The 27,029-nt window shown below is 34.2% G+C and overlaps 1 protein-coding gene across 4 annotated transcripts in view; it reads left to right on the top strand.

The window, feature by feature from the left end:
- Positions 1-3,471: 3,471 nt before the first annotated feature.
- SEMA6D (semaphorin 6D) overlaps positions 3,472-27,029 on the top strand; it is a 74,405-nt gene continuing 50,847 nt past the window's right edge. For 2 of the 4 annotated variants that reach the window (XM_053717465.1, XM_053717468.1), the window contains exon 1: positions 4,136-4,432. The gene's annotated coding sequence lies outside the window, so the exon portion shown is untranslated. Of the gene's footprint in view, positions 3,512-3,547; positions 3,688-4,135; positions 4,433-27,029 lie in introns of those variants that run through there. The other 2 variants (XM_053717467.1, XM_053717466.1) reach the window with 2 other exon arrangements.

The following is a 27,029-nucleotide window of genomic DNA, read 5'->3' as shown; positions in this document are numbered from 1 at the left end:
TACATAGAGATACATACATATACATGTCTAAATATGTCTAGCGGGTTAATGCGTGAGCTGGAGCACAAACTACTGATCCACTTGTAATCTAACTACATTAAATTCTATGGGGCAATACGTTAACGAGGTTGTGATATTGTAAGTACGGCTTTTGGCATGCGTCAGGTTAGCGCACAAGCAAAAACGTTTTACTTTCCACTTAACTAATGACACTCAGTGCGCCTGCCAATCAGCACACTACCTGAGCTCTCAGAAACAAAAGTCTACCTCCTAAAGCTGTCAGTATAACTTAAAAATTGTTGGGAATGGGGACACTGCTGAATTGCTTGACCAATTTTTTTGGAAATGTATTACGTTTTTGTAGTATCTTCGTGGTATGGTTGTGTGTGTATATATATATATATATATATATATACTGTATATATTATATATATATATATATATATATATATATATATATATATATATATATATATATATATATATATATATATATAGCATACTGTATTGCACAATGAATATTACAACACCCGTTAAAGGGACATTAAAGGTATACCAAACCAAAATATTTAATTTTATGCTTCAGATAGAGCATGCAATTTAAAGCAACTTTCTAGTTTACTCCTATTATCAATTTTTCCTTGTTCTCTTGTTATCTTTATTTGAAAAGCAAGAATGTAAAGCTTAGGAGCAGGCCCATTTTTGGTTCAGAACCTGGGATACGCTTGCTGATTGGTGGCTAAATGTAGCCACCAATCACAAGCACTATCCAGGGTCTGAACCAAAAATGGGCTGGCTCCTTAGCTTAGATTCCTGCTTTTTCAAATAAAGATAGCAAGAGAACTAAGAAATAATGATAATAAGAGTAAATTGGAAAGTTGCCTAAAATTAGATGCTTTATTTGAATCATGAAGAAAAAATGTGGGTTTAGTGTCCCTTTAAATTCAGTTTTTATGAACTTGAATGCCAGAAAATAAACACTGTAGTAGAAGTTTATTTTTTTTTGTATTTATTCTGAATAAAATTCACCTGCTTGGTTTGCTGCTTCTAAGTATTAAAAATACACCCTGAAAAGAGAGTGCCCTATACATTCCTGGTGCTGATTCCATATAGGGATATGGGAGGTTTCCTGGCTCTTTTTTTAATATATATGACTGTAAGCTTTTCTGAGCAGTACCCACTTCCTCCTGTACTAGATTTGTTTAGTCTGTTATTTTTTTGGATTTTATAACTTATTGTCATTGTATACCTCTATCTCTGTACCCAGCTTATGTATATACTTGATTCTCAAGGATCAGTTGCCAATTGTGGCTCGATTTATTATACTGTGGTGGACGTGGGCGTACATATTTTCTCCCCTGTCCACCAGACTTCTCCTTTGGAGGGCAGCAGTCCGCTGCCCGCATTTACTATTGCACACAAGCGCTTCTGTGTGCTTGTGTGCATTCCAGCCCCCTGCCCGTGCACAGTCAATCACATTCTGGCAGGAGCTGTCAATCTCCCCAATCGGGAGAGACCAGGGAGAATGAAATTCTCTACCTAAGAGGTGCAGAACAAGGCAGGAAAACAACAGTGTGATTACCTCTGCTTGATAAATCCTGACTGCAGGTTTGCTTGTGCACACCTGCAGTCAACGAGGAGAGAAGGGCTTGATATATTGAGCCCATTGGTGATAAGGACAGCTTCCAGAGCTCTAGCAATGCATAGGTACATATCTCCACAAGCAAAATGCAAGAGAGATTGTTATACTATGCAAAAGAAAATCCATTTTTTGTTTATGCCTATGTTAAAATATCCTTATTTAGATGTTAAAAATGACTTCCATGCCCCTGTAATTGTTACAGGGACAGATTACACAAAATGTTTCAAATATGTATATAAAAGACCATCAGTAAACCATGTTTATGTTTATTTATATATATATATATATATATATATATATATATATATATATATATATATATATATATATTTAATTCTGTATCTAAATCACAAAAGTTTAATATTGGCTTTACTGTTCCTTTAAGGTGAAATTAACAGGATGTCCATGATTTGCACAGATGAATTATAGGACTCTGCTTCTCAGTGGCTGATAGAGACAACACCCACAGAAAAAAAAAGATTATTCGGCACAGGAAATCCATTAAAAAAAATTACATCAACATGCATTCTGAAATATTGTCTTTTTCATGATTCAGATAGAGCATGCAATTTTAGGCAACTTTCTAATTTTCTCCTATTTACAATTATTTGTCTTTGTTCTCTTGGTATCTTTATTAGAAAAGCAGGAATGTAAGCTAAGGAGCTGGCTATTTTCTATTCAGCACCTGGTTGGTGCCTAAATATTGCATGCTCTATCTGAATCATGAAAAAAATGGGTTTCATATCCCTTTAAATTTGTGAGTACCATGTACCTTTAAAAAAAAGATGCAGAGAAAAAAAAGATCTACTAAGATACTCAGCAATTATTGAGGATCATGTAAAATAAAACCTGTTGCATTTATAAAGACATAATTATAAACGTGCAGGGAAGACAGGGCAGTATAAATCATTTACAAAACAATTGCTGGTTGTTTAAGATTTTCTTATCAATTAATTTTATTGAAGTAAATCATTGAAATGTACAAAGTACAAAACAAGTAACAACTGTAATACATTGCCTCTTTTTATTATATGATCCCTGTATTCATATCACATTTTTAGGTTAATAACTTGACCCTTTAATCATTGTCTCAGTCCATTGGGGGTTTCTTATGAATACAAATGTTTATGAATATCAAGCAGAACAACTTCATTAAAATATATTTTTGTACATAACAAAGCAGTCCAGATCCCTGCAAATGGTCCTTAATGAAGCAGTGTTTAACATTTTATTTTTGTGCATATCTAATGATTTTTTACTTGAATATTAATGCAAATCATTTGCCTAGAATGTTTTTTTTTTCAAGATTGCCTACTTGTCTTTAATATTTTTTTTGCATATTTATGATGAGCTACTCAGAATGATTTTCTAACAGCTTAGTTATTTTACTGCACATTGAGAAATTCTATTAAATCAGTCCTATTGTTAACTGCTCATTACATTGAACTGGACTGTTTTCTTAAAATAAATCATCTTGATGTTCAGTTTAAAAAAAAAAACAAAAAAAAACAAACAGCAACTTAATAGTTTTGTATTGTGCACTGCTTCTGCCCAAACAAAACTAAGAAATAACTTTGCTCAGGGACTGTAGGTAAAATGTGCAGAAATGATTTGTCGTCAGGATGGTTGTAACAAGATGAGGATAATGAGGGGGAGAAGACATGACTGTCAATTGTGGCACTGTTATATTTGGAGTTGCTGGCTGGGGGAGGCAAGAGGCCATGGAAGGGTCAGACTAAACTAGGAGCTCCTCCAGCAAGAGCAACATCACAGACACAAAAAGAAACCTTAGGAGTACAGCCCAAAACCTGCATCTGTGCTGCAGGATCAGAGCTGGGGGTGGGACCCTGGCTTGGAGCTGGTTTATTGGTAAGCAGCCCTACTGATCTCTGGATGGATTGACTAGAGATGGATCGAATTACACCATTTGCCTTGACTCAGTTTGTTTTTCTTCTGGCTGCAGGAAGCTTTTTTTACGAGTTTAGGATTATATGTGGCAAGCAAAATCAGGATCCAAAATAACATATCCATCTCTGTCTTATGAGGTAAGTGACAGATTAACCCCTTGGCTACCTAGAAGGTTGCAATGTGTCAGACAGCAAATGGGTTAAATGACATTAAGCCTGCCCTTGTTTGATAGCTTTGGTGCTGGAGTAGTAGGAATCGTAGATTTGCCACTTTGCAAAATCCCCTGACAGACTGAGCAAAGCTGCAGAAATAGTTGGTTTATTTTTACTCTCGCAGGGTGTGGGTGAGTGCAAAGTTTAGCTGTGCCGCGCGTACCGTTTTCTTGGATGTTTTTATTTTGTCCGGGACTGATTTAAGATCTTGTGCCCTAGAGCGATAGGAATTGGTTGAAGTTGTAGTTTGGGATCTGTGTGTTTACTGAGCTGTGTTATAGGGGGATGGGAGTGTGCAATGGGAGGAGGAGGTGCTGGCTGGGCTAGGGGGGAGACAGGGCAGTCCGCTGTCTCAGTGCCATTTGATCAAGCTTGTGCTTTGAAGATCAGAAAGCTTACAGCTGGGCCTCAAGACACTGCTGGGGTCTGTAGGTCGGTGGGATGTGCAGAGCCTGTTAAACCCGCTGGATTTGCCCTGTGAGCTGTGGAGCTCTGTAACCGCTGTGGAGCTCTGTTCCTGCAGCTGGATGTGAATTCTCCTTATCTTGTGGAACCTTAACGTTGCTTCAAAGTTAACAGATGGATGCCAGGATTTGCAATTTGTGTTTAAGATTTGTGAAGTAGCTGTAGGGTGATTGGCAGTGAGCGCCTGGAAAAGTAGTTTCCATAGGTAAGTTTCCCTTATATTCTGTGATTCATAGCTCTGGGATATGATTATGTGTCAGTTCTGAGAGCAGCAATGCACTTCGGATACAGTGCTACCTGTTCACCGTGCATGCAAGCTGACACCCTTTACTATTTATTATGTTATTGAATGTATTATTGTGGTTCTTAATTACACTTGTGATTTATGATGTTTTTCATTTGATTGCTGCTTTAATGGATAATCTTGTAGTTTTTTTTTTTTTACAACCAATGGCTAATCTCATTTTACAGCCTGATTCATTGTATTCTATTTTACTTTTGTTTTCTGCTCTGCATCTTTGACTTCACGTGATTAGTGTTTTAAATGCTCCTGGTGTTTATATCTGTTTCAACTTTATATGAATTGTCATTGCAAGAAATGATTTAATGGTTAAATGATGGCAAAACATACCCAGGTTGTTCCTATGTTCAATAACAGCAATGCTCCTGGATATAGAGGGAGCTGTATTTCATTCTGGCCATACATTATGCATGAAAACAAATAGGATAGTCAGCTCACTGCTATCTCTTTGCAGTGCTGGAGAGAAAAGCAACTCATTTGTTGAAAGCCGTGTTTTGTTCAAATAAAAACAGGATCAAACTTTTTTTTGTACATCTTATGAAATTGATATCGTGAATTCAGACACCCATATGAGATGGGATTTACAATTTCTTATTTATAAACCCTGAAAGGTCAGATGTTGTGTGAGGGTTATTGCTTTGCTATAGAGATACTGAATTGAAAATCTGTTTTAGTGCAGTGCACCACCTATTGAAACCAAACCACACCTCACAGCACACAGTATTGTAATATTTCTGTGATAGGGTCTCAGGAATATAACATGAGCTATGAGGTTGTTGTTTTTTTGTGTGTGTGTGTGTGTCATGCTTCAAGCAAGAAATTAACTCTTTAGTTGCCAACTTATTTACAACTACCACCTGCCAATAAAATATTTGCAAGAATCATAAAAAAAAAAGTTTGATACATAGTAATTCCTTTTGATATCTCCATAGTGGATTAACATAATATGTAGCAGATAGATAATGCCAATGAAATGTGGTTCTTTTTAAATGTTCTATCCATCATCACTAAACGTTACGTTAATCTAATCACATGACCTTGAAATGATATGTTTTGCAACCATTTTACTTTTAATTATACTTTGGTAATTTATGTTTTAAAATATTTATGATAAGAAATTTAATCTGGCTTTATTCCTTACTTTATATATATATTTATTTTTTTTTCTGGGATTTTTTTAAGAGACTTTTCTTAGGATCCTTATTTGTATTTGTGAGGTGTCCATTTCACAGGAAGCTCAGTATGGGGATGTAGTATTACTTTTAAGTGCTAATGGAATAGGCCCTTTATTTGACTTAATTTGTACTGGGAAGAAAAAACTATACCCAGGGCTATGCATTTTTGTACTTAATGCAACTACACCTAAGCAGAGCTTTATCAAGCATCACTGCTTTATAGAATTAAATCTCTAAACATTTACAATGCTCAAAAGATAATTTTGAAAGTTAATGTCTAATTATATACTTCAATTATATAATTAGGTTAACTAGAGGAAACATTTTAAGGTAATATGACATATATTGAGTTATGTACAAATTAATTTCACTAGTAACAATACTGCAATTTGTTTCAATTTGGTATTTGTATGCGTATAAAACCACAAGCCCTGCACCTTTTGTGTTACTCGCTTGCGTTGTGTGAACATTATACCTCAGCAAGTACAAAAATGAGTGCGTGTCCGCACATACAGTATGAGCTTATTTTCTGCTCTGCTTGAAATGTACTGGCTATCTGATTACTTGGCCCTGTGGGTATGGCTAAATCTGATCTATACTGCAGAAGTTCCTTTTACTTTTTACTTTTGCATAGTCATGGTAAAATACAGTATATAAACTGGCTGATTATTTACAAATGTAATCTGAAAAATGAGAGAGAAATGTAATCTCTGAAGAAAATGAGAGCATATTCAGTCACTCAAGTTATGACTTGCCCTGTTGATAATTTTATCTACAAAAAATAATAATGATTTGCCTTTAAGGAAGGTGCATAACAGAATATCTGTATTTCTGTAAGGGGGGTTGAAGGAGTTACTAAAAATATCCTAAGCATTTATTTTTATGTAAAGAAACTGGCACAAATCTGGCAGAGATAACTTACAAAAGCTGAAGAAAACAGCCCAAGAGCAAAACATCAGGTCCTTACTTGTTAACATACCAGTTCCTTTCCAGAAGTTCACTTTTGTTGCCTCCTATTGTATATAGAAAGAATGGGCGTTTAACTAGAGCACTGGAGATATACTGTTTACTCAAGGTAGAATATTATTTTCAGTTTCCTAGCACTATTATACTGCAGGTTATTAAAATGTAGGAAACTGTGTGTTACGCCTCACGTCTGTAAAGGCTGATGATCTGTTTTCATATATTAGATGATCCATTATCATTATGGTTTAAAATCCATATAAGCCATTAAATTTAAGTTTGTGTTATTCTTTCTGAAAATGGCTTCTGATTTACATGCAATACTCCCTTTTTTTCTTAGTCACAGTGAAATGTTAATAGAAAATCATATTTCAACCTCTTGATGTCAATTCCACTAGCCGCAGGGGGGGGGGGTGTTATGGTCTATATTCAGTATTACCACATAAATGGTTTTTTTTTCTTGTAGCTAATAAGTTAATTTAGCTTATTCAAACAGGAAGGGTAGTAAATAGTCTTATTCCAACAACCTAATGTTTAAATTGGTATAGCCATCAAATCGCTAGTGTACACACATAACATGAGGTGCGCCTATTTTACCAACTTTTCTGTTTCATTAGCTTTTTGTTTACTAACCCATATTAGCATTTTAACTGGCATGCAGTGAACTTCAGTCTTTCTTTTTAAACTTGGGTACTGTGTGTAGATCATCCATCATTCTGTCCTTGGCCACAACAGACTACTGGCTCCATAACCATTCAGAGCTATAGAGAGATTATCCGACTGTGAACAGCACAGCTGGCTACAGTATTTTTTTTTCTTCCACACCACTGGCAGCATTGTTAGGCCATGGCAACAAAAGTTAACACGGTGAACATAAAGTTTCTTTTGGTTTAGATGTCTTGTTGCCTTCCTCCAGCCCAAGGGGCCCATCTTCAAATTGAGTTGCCAATACATATGCTTATTTAGTGATATTAAATCTTTATTTTCTGTTTACCTTTTGTTCATTTGTAAACAACATATTGACAAGTTGGTTAGGAGGTTCTTACATAGGGTTATGAGCTTTCTGGGACAAACTAACAATGGCTGTTATAAAAATCAGCATCATTCATTCTCTATCCTGAAATAACCTCACCTGGGATCTAGGGCTGTTAACTGTTGATCTAAATATAATCCTCCCATCTTTCCAGCTGGATTTCTTCAACATTGCTATAAAGATCAGCCTAAAGAAACATGAAATACAAACTTTGTCTTTTAAGAACAGCAATTAAAGTAAACATGTGAAAACAATTGTATGCATGAAAAATGGTTTTGCAAAAGCTCTTGAAACTTCTCTTCAAATTAACAGGCAATGCATGTTTGATATTATTAGTGTATGTGCATATATGTATGTATGTGTATATAGAGCAAAAAGTCCAGACATATGCTGTTTTGGAGTTAAACAACTCTTCCTCTGAGAAACATCACATTAAAAGTGAGATTATATTAAAATCCAGAGAGTGCCTGCATGGAATTTTTTGCTGTAGATGTTTTTGCCGGCACCTTGGTATTTAAAAATATATATGATATCTATCTATCTATCTATCTATCTATCTATCTATCTATCTATCTATCTATCTATCTATCTCTCATATGTTCAGTGGTTGATAGGAACAACACCCCCAATTAACTATATTGGTGGACAAAAAGGCACCTACACAAAAATTAAATTTAAAAACTATCTTTAATCACTATGCAAAGCTAATTTCTTATAAAACATAATAGATTTTAAAAGATGGAACAAAGAATAGAGAACTTTTTGATGTTCCCGTTATGGGATCTTAATTATTTGCTATATTTGAGTTGCCCTAATTTTACATAGAAATAAATATTTTTAATTCATGGTCAATGTTGTTATATACTCTTTACTATTTAGATTTTCGTGAAGTATGACTATATTATGTAGCAGGAGAGAGAGGTTTTTTTTTTTTTTAATATTGTCTGAGCGTTCTAATATTAAACTAGACTAAATAGTCTACTAACTGATATCAGCAGATGATGGAATTAAAGCAACATTTAAGTCTAGTAAATCCAGAGTACCCTGATATTTCTTTTTTCTCAAGGGTGTATGTATTTAGATTTAAGTAAGGGATGTGTCAAGGTCCTAAACTGTAGGAAGTGGGTTACTTATCAAGACAAAAGAAAGGATCTCACATTTAATTAGAATAAAATTAGCACAGCAGGCCACAGATTTCCAGCTTCACAGTTGGACATGATGGCCATTATAAAGATAGGAATGTGAGGGCCAAATTGTACAGTACTTGACTAGTGAGTAACATCTGGGATCTAGAGCATTGTGGGAAAGACCGTACAAGTAGTGGAATTGAAGGTGTGCAGTCATAGTACAAGAACTTTTAAGATACCATTGCTAAAGGTTATTGATTATATACTAATAATTCTAGCTAATTTTGGAAAGAAAGTAATTCAGTCATGTTTTCTCTGATGTTGTTTTATATATACTCCTAAGCTATTTTGCTGAATCCATTTGTTACAGAAGTAAATAAACTGAGTTTGTGTAAGATTTAGCAAATCACTTGGTGCTAGTTTTACACTCTTGACCATTTGTACATATGTAAATATTTTCTGCTAATTCACAAAGAACATAAAGGGACAGTCTAGTCAAAATTAAACGTTCATGATTCAGATAGGGAATGCAATTTTAAACAACTTTCTAAGTCACTTGTATCATCAAATTTGCTTTGTTCTCTTGGTATTCTTTGTTGAAAGCTAAACCTAGGAAGGCTCATATGCTAATTTCTAAGCCCTTGAAGGCCGTCTGTTATTTTAATGGATTTGCCAGTTTTTCACAGCTAGAGGGTGTTAGTTCAACTGTGTCATACAGATTAACATTGTGACCAAGCCCGAGGAGTTACAAATGAGACGTCAATGATTGGCTAAATGCAAGTCTGTCAAAAAAACTGAAATAAGAGGGCAGTCTGAAAAGTCTTAGATATAAGGTAATCACAGAGGTAAAAGGTATATTAATATAACCGTGTTGGTTATGCAAAACAAGGGAATGGGTAATAAAGGGATTATCTATCTTTTTAAACAATAACAATTCTGGAGTAGACTGTCCCTTTTAAAGGACCACTAAATACAGAATAACTGGCAAACACACAATACAAAATACAATGCAATAGCATGAGCTTTAGAATATTTTCTTACAAATGTCAAAGTTAATATAATTTCCCCTCCTCCTGTATCATGTGACAACCATCATCCAATCACAAAATGCATACACATATATACTGTGCACTTTTGCATCTGCTCAGTAGGAGCTGGAGCTTTAGAAAGTATGCGTATAAAATTTTGATAATGGGGAAAAAAATATAATATGTGTGTGTGTATATATATATATATATATATATATATATATATATAATTATTTTTTTATTCATCTGAATCATGAAACTTTAATTTTGACTTTAGTGTCCCTTTATCTACACAATGATTTAGTTTCAAATTCTCTAATGTTATAAAGAACCTTGTATCTTGTTGCTGTTGCCCATGAGAAGCAATAGACTGATGCTTGGAACATGGTGCCTAATTATTTTACTTATTTACTATATTAATATACTTTATAACATTTAAACCTCTACATTTTTATCTGTTTTTAACCCACTATAGACAACCTGTTATCACATGCTTTTTTATTTGCTTTTCACAAGAGGAGACTGCTAGTTCATGTGGGCCATATAGATAACATTTTGCTCATGTCCGTGGAATTATTTAAGAGTCAGCACAACACAGCACTAATTGGCTAAAATGCAAGTCAATAGATAATAAATAAAAAGTCATGTGATCAGGGGTCTGTCAGAAGATGTTTAGATACAAGGTAATCACAGAGGTGAAAGATATATTAATATAACTGTGATGGTTATGCAAAACTGGGGAATGGGTAATAAAGGGATTATCAATCTTTTTAAAACTATATGTTTTTTATTGTAGACTGTCCCTTTAAACTTATAGTTTCTTGCTATAGATCTTTTCTCCTTGACACCAAAAGCTTTGGTTCCTAAAAATAATCAAGCTGTCACCCTTGCCTAAAGCTATACATTAACAAATCATTGTTTTTATCCTTTATGTAACAGAAGTTTTTATTTGTTTATTTTCACAAAAATTGAATGTTTTTTTTTTGGGTGTCTGTTATTTGTTTTGGCAACACACAGTCCACCCTGAGTAATGCACTGTCTAATATATTTTGGGCCTGAGGCCTGGGACATTCAAGCAAATATCCAAGATAACAATGAACTGATGATATGATGTAAATAATTGTGAGCATTTTAATAGCAAAGAAAATTTAAAGGAATGTTTCAACTTCGATAGATAGATAGATATACCTATTCAATTCCAATTAAACAGCATCTATAATTTTAAATTTAAATGAAGCCTGTTAACAGTTATTTGTTCTAAATATGATGCATGTGGTTATATGCAGAATAAATAAAATATAACTTTTAAAGATTGTCAAAAAAACATTTTATAATAATGCACCAAAATAATCTCTATATTGCAGGAATTTCAAAACATACATATTAATCTGTAAGGTGGTTTTTTTTTTTTGTTTTTGTTTTGTTTTTTTTTAATTATTTTCTGTGAGTCACATATTGTTGAAAAGTTAAACTTTAATTGATACACATCAGTGTTCTCCCCAGGACCTTTTGTGGTGGGTGCACCACCTGGCTGATTTTACTGACCACCTGTCTAAAATGTTAGCAAATATTAAGCAAAAATTAGCTAATATTAAAAGTCAAATTTTATTGCATAAATTATCATTAAATATATTTTGTTAAATGATGCAATTCATTTTTGCTTTGGATAGCACAAAATTATATAATATTAGAAAATATTACACTGCCCCCACCCAGCTACTTCATAATGCCATCTAGCTGGCAAAATGTTCAGTGGAGAACACAAAATAAATATATATATATATATATATATATATATATATATATATATATATATATATATATATATATATATATATATATATATATATATATATCCTTCTTTCTTGCCCCCTGTATATAAATGACCACCAATGAAAATGTCTGTTTTATGGAGATTTCATTGAGCAATGTTTCATTCATGAATGGTTACTGAAACTAAATGAGTATAACAGAGGCCTTAATCAATTTCAATTTCTGCCAGACAGAAAAAAATAACGTGACTCCTAGAAAATATATAGCTGCCTCCAAAATTCTCTGTCAAGATATATGTAGAATAACATGAAAAAAATTATAAAAAAAGAGCCAACTTTTATATGTTCAGGCTGTATAATTTATGCTGATACATCAAATAAAACTATCATTCGATTCCATTGATTGTTTTTCTGTTAGTGATTTTTTTTTTTACTTCTCTGACTAGAGCAAAAACTTGAAAAACAAATTTAAATTTGTATGAATTATTGGCCAACCCAAGTGGAACTGTTAGTACCTTTTAAAGGTTGAAGGGAGTTTTAATACTTTATACCTTTTTATTTGGCTGGCATTTATGTTTGTTGTTTTGTATATCATGTTACAACTATAATTTGAAGATTTATGAATAGAAAAAAACAAACTTGTAGATACGTATAACCTAAATGAGACACAATAGGTGGACATTGTATATATTTGCGAATGCAGCTTAGTTTATTCAAGTAAAACATGAAACAAAAAAGGTAATCCTTTAGTGTTAAGAAGTGACATTTTGTAATTTATGTGAAAATGTACATTACCAATAGATTTTTTGGTACAGTGAATATAAAAATGTATATATGTGTATGTGTGTGTGTATATATATATATATATATATATATATATATATACAGGGAGTGCAGAATTATTAGGCAAGTTGTATTTTTGAGGATTAATTTTATTATTGAACAACAACCATGTTCTCAATGAACCCAAAAAACTCATTAATATCAAAGCTGAATATTTTTTGAAGTAGTTTTTAGTTTGTTTTTAGGTTTAGCTATTTTAGGGGGATATCTGTGTGTGCAGGTGACTATTACTGTGCATAATTATTAGGCAACTTAACAAAAACCAAATATATACCCATTTCAATTATTTATTTTTACCAGTGAAACCAATATAACATCTCAACATTCACAAATATACATTTCTGACATTCAAAAACAAAACAAAAACAAATCAGTGACCAATATAGCCACCTTTCTTTGCAAGGACACTCAAAAGCCTGCTATCCATGGATTCTGTCAGTGTTTTGATCTGTTCACCATCAACATTGCGTGCAGCAGCAACCACAGCCTCCCAGACACTGTTCAGAGAGGTGTACTGTTTTCCCTCCTTGTAAATCTCACATTTGATGATGGACCACAGGTTCTCAATGGGGTTCAGATCAGGTGAACAAGGAGGCAATGTCATTAGATTTTCACTCTCATTTCATCAGTCCATAAAACCTTAGAAAAATCAGTCTTGAGATATTTCTTGGCCCAGTCTTGACGTTTCAGCTTGTGTGTCTTGTTCAGTGGTGGTCGTCTTTCAGCCTTTCTTACCTTGGCCATGTCTCTGAGTATTGCACACCTTGTGCTTTTGGGCACTCCAGTGATGTTGCAGTTTTGAAATATGGCCAAACTGGTGGCAAGTGGCATCTTGGCAGCTGCACGCTTGACTTTTCTCAGTTCATGGGCAGTTATTTTGCGCCTTGGTTTTTCCACACGCTTCTTGTGACCCTGTTGACTATTTTGAATGAAACGCTTGATTGTTCGATGATCACGCTTCAGAAGCTTTGCAATTTTAAGAGTGCTGCATCCCTCTGCAAGATATCTCACTATTTTTGACTTTTCTGAGCCTGTCAAGTCCTTCTTTTGACCCATTTTGCCAAAGGAAAGGAAGTTGCCTAATAATTATGCACACCTGATATAGGGTGTTGATGTCATTAGACCACACCCCTTCTCATTACAGAGATGCACATCACCTAATATGCTTAATTGGTAGTAGGCTTTCGAGCCTATACAGCTTGGAGTAAGACAACATGCATAAAGAGGATGATGTGGTCAAAATACTCATTTGCCTAATAATTCTGCACTCCCTGTATATATATATATATATATATATATATATATTATGTGTGTGTGTGTAAAATGTTAAAAAAATCTACTTGTCCAACGGACTAAAGTGGGAGCCTAACTACTTGCCCTTCATGACAATCTACTTGTTCTGATACACAATATAAATATTTTTAAACAACTAGGGCACCTAAAGAGAAATACTGAATAAATGAATTCATTTGTCCTGATCTAGGGAACACATATGCTTTGGATTTCAGTTTTTTAGGGGAATTCTGAGCCTAATACTTATTGTGAACTATTTCTCATTTTTTAAAAAACAAAAAGCTAAAAGTGGTCCTCAGGTTAGACAGGCGGCATACAATGTGCGCCTGCAGTGAATGAGACACTTAGTGACAGTGTAGTTTGTAAATCACTGTCATGAGGAGGTTAAATAAAAAACTAACCCCTTACGGTGCATAGATAATCACCATAAGAGGTTAACTTTTATTGTATTGTGTTTTTATTCTGGCTGGCTCTCAGTGATGTGAGTCAGTGCATGCTGCATTCACTCACATAGAGCTTGAACCAGGAGGGGAGCGATTAGTATGGTCTGCACCAGACAGAGGTGCAGACCAGATGCTGTACCACTAGATTACCAGGAGGGGAATACTTTTTATTTAATATATTGCAGGTTCTGCAATATATTAACCAAAAAGTAAACTGCCAGTGCACTCTAAGACGGCTTACTGATACTCCCTGGATAAGTTAAACTTTGAGCGCATGCCCTTAGACGGTTCCTTAGCCTAACTGGATGAGGTAAACGTCCAGCACACGCCCTAAGATTGTTGCTGAGCCTAACTAGACATGGTAAACTTCCAGCGCGCGCCCCAAGACGGCTTCCTGAGCACTAGATAATTAAATGGTACCTGATGCCCTGCCCACCTGGAATTTCCTGATATCCCAGTTGGCCTGTCTGGGGCAGTATGGAGGGGGCAGTCGGCACCTCTGGGTGTCAGGCTCTCGGTCTGTGACTCGCTGGCCGGGTCCTGTGCACTGATAGCCCGCAGCTAAAGACTACATTAGATAGCCTCAAGATGTCACTAGAGGCAGCATTGCAATTACTGTGTAGGTTCTTTGAGCAGTAACTCAGGCTGCAGCATACTGGGAATTTAGCATTCTGTGTTTTGCGGATACTCATGGTTAGCTCCCTTCGTGCTACCCTAGTTAGCGTTAACTACGCGTTGAAACATATGTCTCTCATTCTGTGACTCACTGGGTCAGGTGCACTGCTAGGTTTCGAAAATCCTCCTGCTCGGTGCCCAGAACTGCATGTCCCGAGCATCGGGGCAATATAAATTGTGCATCCCTGATTTATATATATCTACGTAGTAGCAGAGATGTGCACTCTCACTACCATGTCATCTGCCAGGGTGCTAGTAGGTAGTGATAATAGCAATGGAAGAAACTTGCACTCACTGGTATTTTTTAACAATCTTTACTGTGACAAAGTAACGTTTCGGGGATAATATATCCCCTTCCTCAGACCTGAAGAAGGGGATATATTATCCCCGAAACGTTACTTATATATATAATCTGTGTATGTATATGTGTTTATTGTGGAAATATACCACAGAAGAGTATACCTAGTAGCATTCTGTGTGGAGTGCTACTACGTATACTCTTCTGTGGTATATTACCACTGTAAACTAATAATGTCAGTGGCTATCTGGTTGCAGGAGTTTTCTCAAGTCCTGAAATGATCTTTTAGCGAAATACATACATTTTTGGGTTTTTCATAGCAATAGCTGCAGTAAGTGACAAATATTGAAAAGCACATTTAATAATAATAATGCAAATGGATGTAGAAATAATGTATATAAACAAAGATTGTTTAAACAAATAAATATATTTCCCTAGAAAAAGAATATGTTGAAGGTTTTTTTTTATATAATGGAGAGATCTAACCCAAAATGTTTCAGGATTTAAATAGAGCACATGATTTTAAACAACTTTTTAATTTACTTCTAATATCCAATTTTCTTTGTTCTCTTGGTATCTTTTGTTGAAAAGCCTGGACGTGGGCTTAGGAGCCAGCCCATTTTTGGAGCACTATATGGCAGCAGTTTTGCAAGAGCACTAGATGAGAGCTCCATTTCCAGACACAGACTATCATGGGAACAAAGCAAATTTGATAATAGAAGTAAATAGGATTTTTTTTCTTTAAATGGTATGCTCTGTCTGAATCACAAAATTACATTTTTGGATTTCATATCTCTTTAAAGGGACAGTCTACACCAGAATTTTTATTGTTTTAAAAGATAGATAATCCCTTTATTACCCATTCCCCAGTTTTGCATAACTAACACATTTATAATAATATACTTTTAACCTCTGTGATTATCTTGTATCTAAGCCTCTTCAAACTGCCCCTTTTTTCAGTTCTTTTGACAGACTTGCAGTCTAGCCAATCAGTGCCTGCTCCCAGATAACTTCACGTGCACGAGCACAGTGTTATCTATATGAAATATATGAACTAACACCCTCTAGTGGTGAAAAACTGTTAAAATGCAATCTGAAAGAGGTGGGCTTCAAGGTCTAAGAAATTAGCATATGAACCTCCTAGGTTAAGCTTTCAACTAAGAATACCAAGAGAACAAAGCAAAATTGGTGATAAAAGTAAATTGGAAAATTGTTTAAAATTACATGCTCTATCTGAATCATGAAAGTTTATTTTGGCCTAGACTGTCCCTTTAACAGAAAGTAAATGTTTATGCACAACTGATCTGTGGTTAGAAACTCGCTAATTAACACAAGCAAAACTTCTGCAACAATTTCATTATATTTATTGTTTCAAGATTGAATAAATAAGTGTTGATAAAGTAATCTGCACCACAATGCTGTAACCTAGGTTTCCCTAAGCAGTTATAACTTATCTCCTCTGCTTTGGCTAGTTAGGGGCAGTTAAACGTGAACTACTATAGTAACAATTGCACATTATATAGTGTCCCTTTGAGATATAGCTGAATACTATACTTCTCTGTAACCTATTTAGTATCAAAGGTAGCATCATTTTAATCACTTCAGCTTGGCTTCTAACATTTTGACTCAGCAAGAATTTTGTGGAGTTAGAAAAGGGAGTTGTAAATAGTGCAAAAAGATTGTACCAATAAGTATACATCTTGTTCACTAAAAAGAAATAGAGAGAGAAAATAAACTGATATTTAACATATAAGGTCCTCTTTTAGTGAACACATGAATATATATATATCTCAAAATGTGGCTCAGCATTTATAAATACACATAGAAGCACACATGTATTTTCTTATCTGATGATGTGTTTAAGTTTGTAGAGCGTGTAAAGATTTAATAAATATAGACCAAACATGTCAATAGATCTTATTCCTATAAAGAAGTATCGTTCTTTTTAAACTAAAACAAATGACTTGCTAAATGCTGAACCCTCTATTCTAAAAGTAGCTATAATGTGCAGCAAAATGCTCGTGGGACTTGATCCCTGAGTAAGTGAATTTATTGTAAGTGGAAGATGATTAGCAAACATTTCTGTGTTAATAGCAGCGTGTAAACTCTAGTATATAAACAAGCAAATCAGTTGCTGTTGTGATTAACCAGAACGCTCACAAAAATGTGCTTCTCTCTTTTCCTGTCTTAAGAATTCTCGATTGGAACAGTGCGAGGCTTTTTTATTTCACTTCATGCAGTTTCAATCAGTGTTATAAAAAAATTCAGCCTATAGATGTCAGGAGAGGAGAGACCAAGCTGTCTGCAGTTTTATTGTAATATTTGCTACATGCTCTGTATATGTATGTGTGTGTGTGTATGTGTATGTATATATATATATATATATATATATATATATATATATATATATATATTTGCCCAACTTCTTTAACCTGAGGTGGCTAAAATGTTAGTAATATTTGTATTTCTTATCTGAAATGCATTGACAAATCTGTGTATAACCCTTTTCATATTTAAATGCTTTTTGTAATAGAAGCACATAATAAAACTACATTTGCTTATTATACGTGCCCTGTAACAAACAATGAAGCTAGGAAGCTGCTGATTGGTGCTTAGATGCTCCCTGTAGTTATCTGCCTATCAGACAAGCTTGTTCATGGGGGGGGGGGAGCACTTGGTAATATGTTTACATTTATATGCAGCAACATTTCACTAAAATAAGATTTCTGGAATAAACTCTGTTTTTAGCCTATTTTATTATGAAATGGGCATTAAAATATCTCCTGTGTTATATCTAAAAGAGACAAGCTTAAAGGAAAAGTAAACTGTCACGCATCGCTATGAAGCTTTATATAGTAAATCCAAAATTAGTGTGAGTTTAAGTCAATTTTATAACATCGTTATTAAAAAAAACATTTTAAAGTACCTTTTACACCGCTCGGTTCTATCTCCGTAACTCTGCCTGGCTAATAAAATTTATTTTGTAATGACGAATCAGTTGAAATCCATTTTGATTGGTCACCCCCCGGGGTTATTTTACGCCCACCAACCTAAATACGTTTGCGTGTCTCAAGAAATTTACTGCCGCAATATATGCGCGTTTATGAGACACGCATGCGCATTCTCTGTTTGGAAAAGAACCTGATAGACATTGTCATTTTTGAGACAGTGGTAGCTGACAGTAAAATAGTAAGTTTGTAAACCATTCAGTGTAATTCCCCATATAATTAGCAGTTGTAATCTTATATGAATTTACAGTTGTAAAGTTATATGAGCATGCTGTGAAGCTCTCTATTCTATAAAAAAAGTTAAAGCTACATCCTAGCTACCTGTCAGCAGCATTGAAGGGAGACTGCCACTCGCTCCTCCTAAGTCCTAAATGTCCGTAGTAACTTTTACTTGTTGTCAGTCTCACTCTGACTGTCACCTCACCTGGTCCCCAAGTCAGTAGTCAGTGGTTGGGATTGGAATGCCTTCAATGCCGCTCCTGACAGTGACCTGTTGTGCCTGGCTGTCAGTCATTCCAATCCCACCCACTGACTACTGACTTGGGGACCGTCAGAGTGAGACCGACAACAAGTACAAGTTACTAAGGACATTTAGGACTTAGGAGGAGCGAGCGGAAGTCTGCCTTCAATGCCGCTGATAGGTAGCTAGGATTTAGCTTTAGGAGTGAGCGGCGGTCTTCTTTCCTTCAATGCTTGCAGCTTAAAGTATCGATCGTTACTCTGCGCATGCGCAAAAGAATATGCATCACGAGAACGCGCATGAATGTACACGTAAGAGCGGGTGGGACCGGTCTTGCGTGTAAAGGAGAGAAACCAGGAAATGATCAGGTGGGTGGAGGAAGCATGGCAAAAGGTATGCTATTTAGGATATAAATTACTAATAAAGACTAATTTTTTTTTTTAGTTATTGACTGTACTTATCTAATAAACGTTAATGGATAGCATTAATGTTGAGGCTCTAAATTTACTTTCACTTTCCCAACATTTTAATTTTATAAGATTATTTTGCAGTTCACATGAGGCAACAATTAAACCAAGTGTTTGGAGAGTCAAGACTTTTTTTTTAGCAAATTAATCTTTTAGATAAAATTTTTCTAATGACCCATGGAAAAATACATTTAATGTTTGTTTTGTTTTTTCCATTTACATACTTACAATGTACTGATTGCTGAAGAATTGGCTAAATCATTATCAGTGCATAGTTTATGTTGTCCATTCACCAAACGGACACTATAAATGACCACATCTCTTTAGGTGATCTATTAGGCAGAACAGGCTGCATAATGAAGATGGACTTTCCTGGAATCGGATGTCCTCGTCTAACACAATGACTTATAAATCTATGTTTGCTGGAAGTGACTGAATGCAATTGGTGGGGCTTAGCATAGATTAACAATTCTAATGCTATTCAGATGGGATAATAGTTTGCAACTCATTCTTTCTTTCTCTTGGAGCCAATTTTGAGCTATAAGGATGTAATATATGATGAGAGGTTTTCCTAAATTTAGATTTGTTCACCCACAGATGCTTTATCTGTTTGGTGTAACATGATCTATAGGGGTTTTAGCAAACACACCTGCATGAGAAAATACTTTGATATCAAATTACAATTTTCTTATGCCATATCAATATTAGGGTAGCAACATTCTCAGCTGCTGAATGTCACATGTTTCTTCCATGTATATGTTTTGATATCACTGAATATACAAATTTCTTGTAAACACATACATATATACACACACACACATTTATATATATATATATATATATATATATATATATATATATATATATATATATTACAAACAAAATTAGTAACTCAAAGCTAAACTGTTGTAAGCTGCCAAGTCATGATTAACAAGGACATGAGAATGATGCATTTAGACTAAACTCTCTGCACAATGTGATTCAATTAATTAAGTGGGAGAATATATAAAAGTCTAAAGGGTCTTTTGTGAGTTTTTTTTTTTTGTCAGCTAGTCCAAAAAGAGGATTTTTGTAGTCGACGGGACATATCTCAATTATTTATCAGGGGCAGATGTTGGCCAGAATTGGTAAGGAACTGCTAGCTATGTTGTACTGAATTTTAGCTTTTTAATGCCTCAGTATAATTAAATTATATTAATTTTATGTTTTAGGATATGGAGAGCGCCTTATTTAAAGTCCAGTCTTTATGTAGAGTTTTATCTTTTGAATATTTAATATCTGAATATACAGTAATACAAGGGTGGTCAGTGGTAGTGGTAGTGGTCAACAAAGGGTTTTAAAAGTGTGGAGGTTACATTTTATTTTAGAATTTGCTGGAGCAGCAAGTGAAAGACAGTGCGTAAGAATGAGGACTGTCAGCAGACTAAATGAATTGCTGGTGCAGGGAATGAAAAGTGAGGAATGCCTTTTAGGGTAAAATTACTTTTTACAATATGAGGAATGACTTGTCATTTAAATAAGGGGTTTGGTGATACCTTTTGTGAGAAATGGCCAGATCTTATAATTATTTTGTAGACTTGAATGTAAGGCGTGACTGACAGTTTAAATGAAAGTTCACTCTTGATCAATGAGTTCGGGTAATCGTTAAAATGAATAGCAAGGGACTAACTTTTGTGGAAGTGAAAATAGGAAGTTTGGTTGTAGACCTATTGAGAGATCTATGGTGTCTGTTTATCAGAATGTAGCAGAGAAAACGCCAACTGTCCTTATTCATTATCTATTTCATATGTTAAATGAATTTATATATTTATAAAACTTTCCTTGGTGCACGGAAACAGAATTGTTACACTATCCAGAAAAAAACCCATATCAATTAAAAGTAAATTGATATATACCAGAAAAAAAAACCCGCCATGTATATATTTAACATGATGAAATGTCTTTTTCCTAATTATTTTAAAATCTTAAAAAAAACTAAAGTGATTACACATTTCATTTGATGAATTATTTAATTTCTAAGACAATATAGTGTTTATTTTGGCATTTAATCATGGCTTTTGGGTCTATTGATTGGCATTACCAATATTGAGATCTACACAGTTGGCTTTTGCAGCCAGTTTACAAAGGCAAAAACAAATGCGCTCATTATTATTATAATGAAGGAAAAGTTTCACTTTAACGATATTCATGAGCTATTTAGAAGTGTATTTCATATGCAAATAAGGCCACTGTGATCACTGCATTGACTCATCTTCTTTGGATCTGAGTTTTTTTTTTTTTAAACTAATTTTTCAGATTTTACAAACGGCCATGTAGACTTTTTAATTTGACTTTTTTCCCACAGGGGAATAAGGCATCATGCTTACTTTATGAGGAAAACCATTGTGTTCTAATTCATCATGAATTCAGTCACTGTCACTCAATTATTCATTCACTTCTGAAAGAAGGTGGAATCTCTGTAAAGATAAGTCTTTGGGGCAGCCGGGACTTTTGAAAGTCTGAATATTATTCATACGTAAAAGAAAAAGAAAAAATAATAACAGACACAAAATATATTATTCTATTTGTATGATGTTGTATACATTAGTTCCAAAAACAATTTTATTCTTTTTTACTGACAAAAAGTGAAAATGTATCTAAAGAACATCACATTATTTATTTTGAATATCATAATATTTTTGCATGATTTGTTTATAAATAGTGATCTTTTATTAATCTGTATATCAATGCAGTTCATAAAACTACACAAATACTAAAGGAAATAGAGTGATATTCAGTCTCCCTTTCACTACTAGATCTGTAACTTGTTAAAAAAAAAAACTATACATAGAGATTATTGAGTCATTCAAATTCATGAAATACTTTTATGTATGTTACAAATTGAGACTGATTCATTCTAAATAAAAATGTACCCAGTAAGTCTAATCTCAGTTGGCAGCTACTTTTTATACTTGTGGATACAATTGAACTGGCGGTTCTTCTCTCCCATGGACAATTTGTTTGCAAAGCTTATATATAATGCCAGAGTATTGAAAAAGCAGATTACATACTCATTGCTTTAGCAGCCAGATATCACTACTAGAGATGGGCAAATGTTGCAACATGTTCATGGAAGGTAACAGATATGGACCACATGAGTTCACTGAAAACAGATGTTAAACAAAACATGTTTGTTGCAAACAATTGTTACTTTGCTGTAGCAAACCATATAATTTGTTTAAGGTGTGTATTCTATGTACCAAAAGTATTATTTGAACATTTCTTCTCATAGACCTCTGTGTAAGCATATGTTAAAGTTCACTATTTTCAATTTTTAATTGCTGTGGATATTCAATGTAGAAGAATGTAAATTTGTTTTTAACAAGTAAATTACATTTGTTCTAGAAATGAAGATGAAAGGTGAATTTGCTCTCCTATTTAAATGTTAAAAAAATCCATAACTTTTTCTCTCTCTTAATATACCCCACATTCTCTGTCTGACTCCCTACACATTATACACATTTTTCAAGCCTTGCATTATTTAATAATTTGTCTTGGAAAGAGCTTTTTCAGGCCTTTATCTATGTTTGAAGGGTAGAAGGTTCAGGAGTAATTCGCAGAAGCACTTCTTTACATAGAGGGTTAATGTATCATGGAATAAACTTTCACTAGATGTGGTAATGACAAACACTGTGAGGGACTTCAAGAATAACTGGGATAAGCACTACAACACTCGTAGGGGCAGCCCTCATGAAATACTATTAAAAAGGTGTCTGTCCTTGCGAGTGGTGAGATGTCTCCCATGCAAATAAATTACGCTTAATACAAATCAAATTACAGTGCACTGTACCTTTTTAAATTCGCTGTCATTTTTGTATGCATAGGTTTTCCTTTCGGAATAATTAGTGTTTTGAGTATGTTAGTGAAAACTCACCAATTTTTAACTTGCAAGAAAAAATATGAACTGTAGTTCGAAAATGTTTTATAGAATTATGCTGAGATTCAAGAGAAAATTTCATATATGCCCATGTTCAGCCCATTAGGTGAAAATACAAAAATTACGCTTTTGTATTTTGTACGTTTAACTATGAATTTCTTGCTTTTTTTTGCATACTCAGTGTACTTCAATTACGATTTACGCTGTGCATAGTTAATAAGATGTATTCCTGTGTAATTTACCAGCAAATTTTAAGGTGTGTTTTTTATATATATATATATATATATATATATATATATATATATATATATATATATATATATATATATATATATATATATATATATATATATATATATATATATATATATATATATATATATATATACAGGTGGCCCTCGGTTTACACCGGTTCATTTGCGCCGTTTCAGAATAACAACCTTTTTTTTCAGTCATGTGACTGCTATTGAAAAGCTTTGGAAAGCAAAGTGCACTAATTAAAATAGCCAGTAGGTGGAGCTGTCCGCTTGTTTTGCAGCAAAGTTATACAATTTAACAGCCTGAAATTGATCTGTGTACACAGAGCGAACATTAGCTATCGAGCAACAAGTTTTAGCAGCCACTTCCCTATTATCTTCCTGTCCAGCTGCTTGAGGTGAGGGTGCCTAACTGCTTAATCACTGCAGATTGAAATGCACAGAATAGGTGCAGACCCAATATTATCTAACATGCTAATAATGCAGAGAACTGATTGCAGAAAAATGCAAGTAAAAAAACGTTTTTGTTCATTAAACTTTGTTTGATGATGATGCTATCTGTTGTGTGATTATTTAAATAGGTGCTGTTAGCAAATGTTTTTGTTCATTAAACTTAGTTTGATGATGATGATACAATCTATATTATTAGGTTTATAATGCTGTTTAGCATTTAAAGTCTTCATTTCAAAGCTTTAAAAATAATGTATTAGATGTTACTTATGACAATTTTGAGAGGGACCTGGAACCTAACCCCCTCACTTCCCATTGACTTACATTATAAACTGGGTTTCAATTTACAACCATTCCTCCTGGAACCTAACCCCGGCGTAAACTGAGGGCTACCTGTACAATACGATTTTTGGTGAACAATTTTTATTATGAATTTTGATGCACCTTGACAATGCAATTTTTTTTTTTCATGCATATTTTTGTGTGAATGGTTCAATTATTCATTTTGTACGATTTTTAAAATACAAATATTATTGGCTTTATTTCATTCCACCATGGAAATAGAAGGGCTGGCGAGCATTCTTATAGAATCTCACCAGCCCAGGGATCTTTTTAGAATCAGGCCACAGAGAGAACAATAGAAAATTAATATTTTATTATATATCTGTTCCAACACCCACTGGGAGTTTGCTTTACTATAATAAGTATTTAAACGGGGAAACAACTGAGTACATTGTCCCTTTTAACTTTTTACAGCATTTGTTAAATGCCTCAACTTTATAAGAACTTATTTTTAACACCCTATGTAGTGTAGCATATATCTAGCGAACTCACTAGCTAGACTAGGAGAAATAATCCCAGTATACCAGTGAATGTAACTACCGCTTATTTTGGGGTATAGCATATTTCCAGTCTAGGACTCAATAATTAAAGGGACAATCTAGTCAAAATTAAACTTTCATGATTCAGATAGGGCATGCAATTGTAAACAACTTTCCAATTTACGTTTATCATCAAATTTGCTTTGTTCTATTAGTATTCTTAGTTGAAAGCTAAACCAAGGTAGGCTCATATGCTAATTTCTAAGCCCTTGAAGGCCACCTCCTTATCTGAATGCATTTTGACAGTTTTTCACAACTAGAGGGTGTTAGTTTATGTGTGCCATATAGATAACATTGTGCTCATGCCTGTTGTAGTTACTTATGAGAGGGCACTGATTGGCATAGGTAAAAAGTGTATTAATATAACCGTGTTGGTTATGAAAAACTGGGAAATAGGTAATAAAGGGATGATCTATTTAAACAATAAAAATTCTGGAGAAGACTGTCCCTTTTAAAGGACCACTTAATGCAATGCATTGCATAATTAACAAGCACATAATAAAAAGACAATGTGATAACACATACTCTTAATTTCAAATATGCAGTAAAAAAAATTCTGACAAATGTATTTTTCTCCCATTTTCCGGCCCCTGTATCATGTGACAGACATCAGCCAAACATAGACTAGTATACATATACCCTGTGAGCTGGTGCACATGCTCAGTAGGATCTTGTTCCCAAGAAAGTATGAATATAAAAAGACTGTGCAAAATTTGTTAATGGAAGTAAATTGGAAAGTGTCCTAAAACTGCATGCTCTAACAGTTTATTTTGGCTTGAGTAACCCTTTAAGTAGTTGTGTTTAGTTCCCTGGTTACCAAGATTCCCAAGGCTCTGATCTACAGTTTTTGCAGATGAAAGAAAAAATAAAAAGGCTGAAACAATACAGCCAATCAGAGAGAAATTCTGGTTGACACAACACCGTCAGAATGATTAATTTTGGCTTTTCCTGCCACAGGACTGAAGCATTATTGTGCTTGTGCACTCCCACTGGTATTAATCGGTTGAGAAACACAAGCTAAAAAAATCTTTAGCTAAAAAGAGGCTAAAGGGCTTTTACATATGGGATAGAATTGATCTGAATGGCTAGGGGCTATTGCCTCCATTTGACAGTATTACAGCTTTTTGCCAAAAGCTGCAGATGCTAAACTCTTCTGTACACAATATTATAATATATATAATATATTGGAGTCAGTAGTTGTGCTGGACGATGAGACAATATGCTAAACTTACTACTCTCAAAACTATATTTAAAAGTAAATATTGGGACGATTGCGAACAAAGCAGTATAAAGTTATTTGATTAATCAAAGGAGCATTTAGCTGCCATTCAAGCAAAGCACCAAACACACACATCATTAAAAAGCATCAAATCTATTTTCAAAAATTGAGGCATCTTTATCCTTTTAGTGGAAGAATGAGTTTTCTATATTAAAATGAGGGAAACAAGTGAAATTTAACAAGAAGCACCAGAAGCCAATTATGATCAAAGCACAGATTTCAATACTAAGACTTCATCATTTTAATATTAAATATATATTTTTTTTGCTTTGACACAGATCAAGAGGTGTTAATGCAGATTCTTTGAAACAAGTCAAGTAGTGTTTTTTAAATGACAGAACTGTTATTTGTTCTTTCCGAATCAATTAGTATCATGCCCAGAATCTTCTGCATCTCTCCAATGCTCTGTCTGAAGTATCTGTTGCTGACAAACAAGAGAGGAAAAAAAAACACACTGTAGGCTTTCATTGAGATTTGTTGAGAGAGGAAAAAATAGACACCAAATTCAGATCTATGTAGAACAAAGTATACAGATTTGTATTTCTCACTCCCACATAATCTGAGCAAATCTGCACATGTGTTTGATCAGGAAGCAGGCAGATGTTACAGTAGTAAAATCATACAAACATGACCATACAACCAAAGAGACATGCTAGTTGGCCAGATTTATGTTTTCATAAGCTTTTCAATTCAGCAGGGAATAGAGATCTGCTACTGTGTCAGTTATTGGCTGTTATCACCTTAAACTGACACTGAGAGCTCCAAAAATATAGTGATGGGACTAGTAATTTTGTTTTGTCAATGTATTTACAGCTGTATGACAAGTTAAAGGGATAGTAAGCACCTTGTATTTACAAGATATTTCTGTTGTTTTGCTATAGAATAACATTACCAGCCAGGTCTTAAAGGGACACTCAAGTCAAAATAAAAATGTCATTATTCAGATAGAGCATGTCATTTTAAACAACTTTCCAATTTACTTCCATTAACAAAATGTGCACAGTCTTTTTATATTTAAACTTTTTGAGTCACCAGCTCTTACTGAGCATGTGCAAAAATTCACAGGATATACGTATTTGCATTTGTGATTGGCTGATGGCTGTCACATGGTACGTGTATGCATTTGTGATTGG

Source organism: Bombina bombina, chromosome 6 (genome assembly GCF_027579735.1).
Source record: "Bombina bombina isolate aBomBom1 chromosome 6, aBomBom1.pri, whole genome shotgun sequence".
NCBI classification, from domain to species: domain Eukaryota; kingdom Metazoa; phylum Chordata; class Amphibia; order Anura; family Bombinatoridae; genus Bombina; species Bombina bombina.
This window is presented reverse-complemented; position numbering and strand designations above follow the sequence as displayed.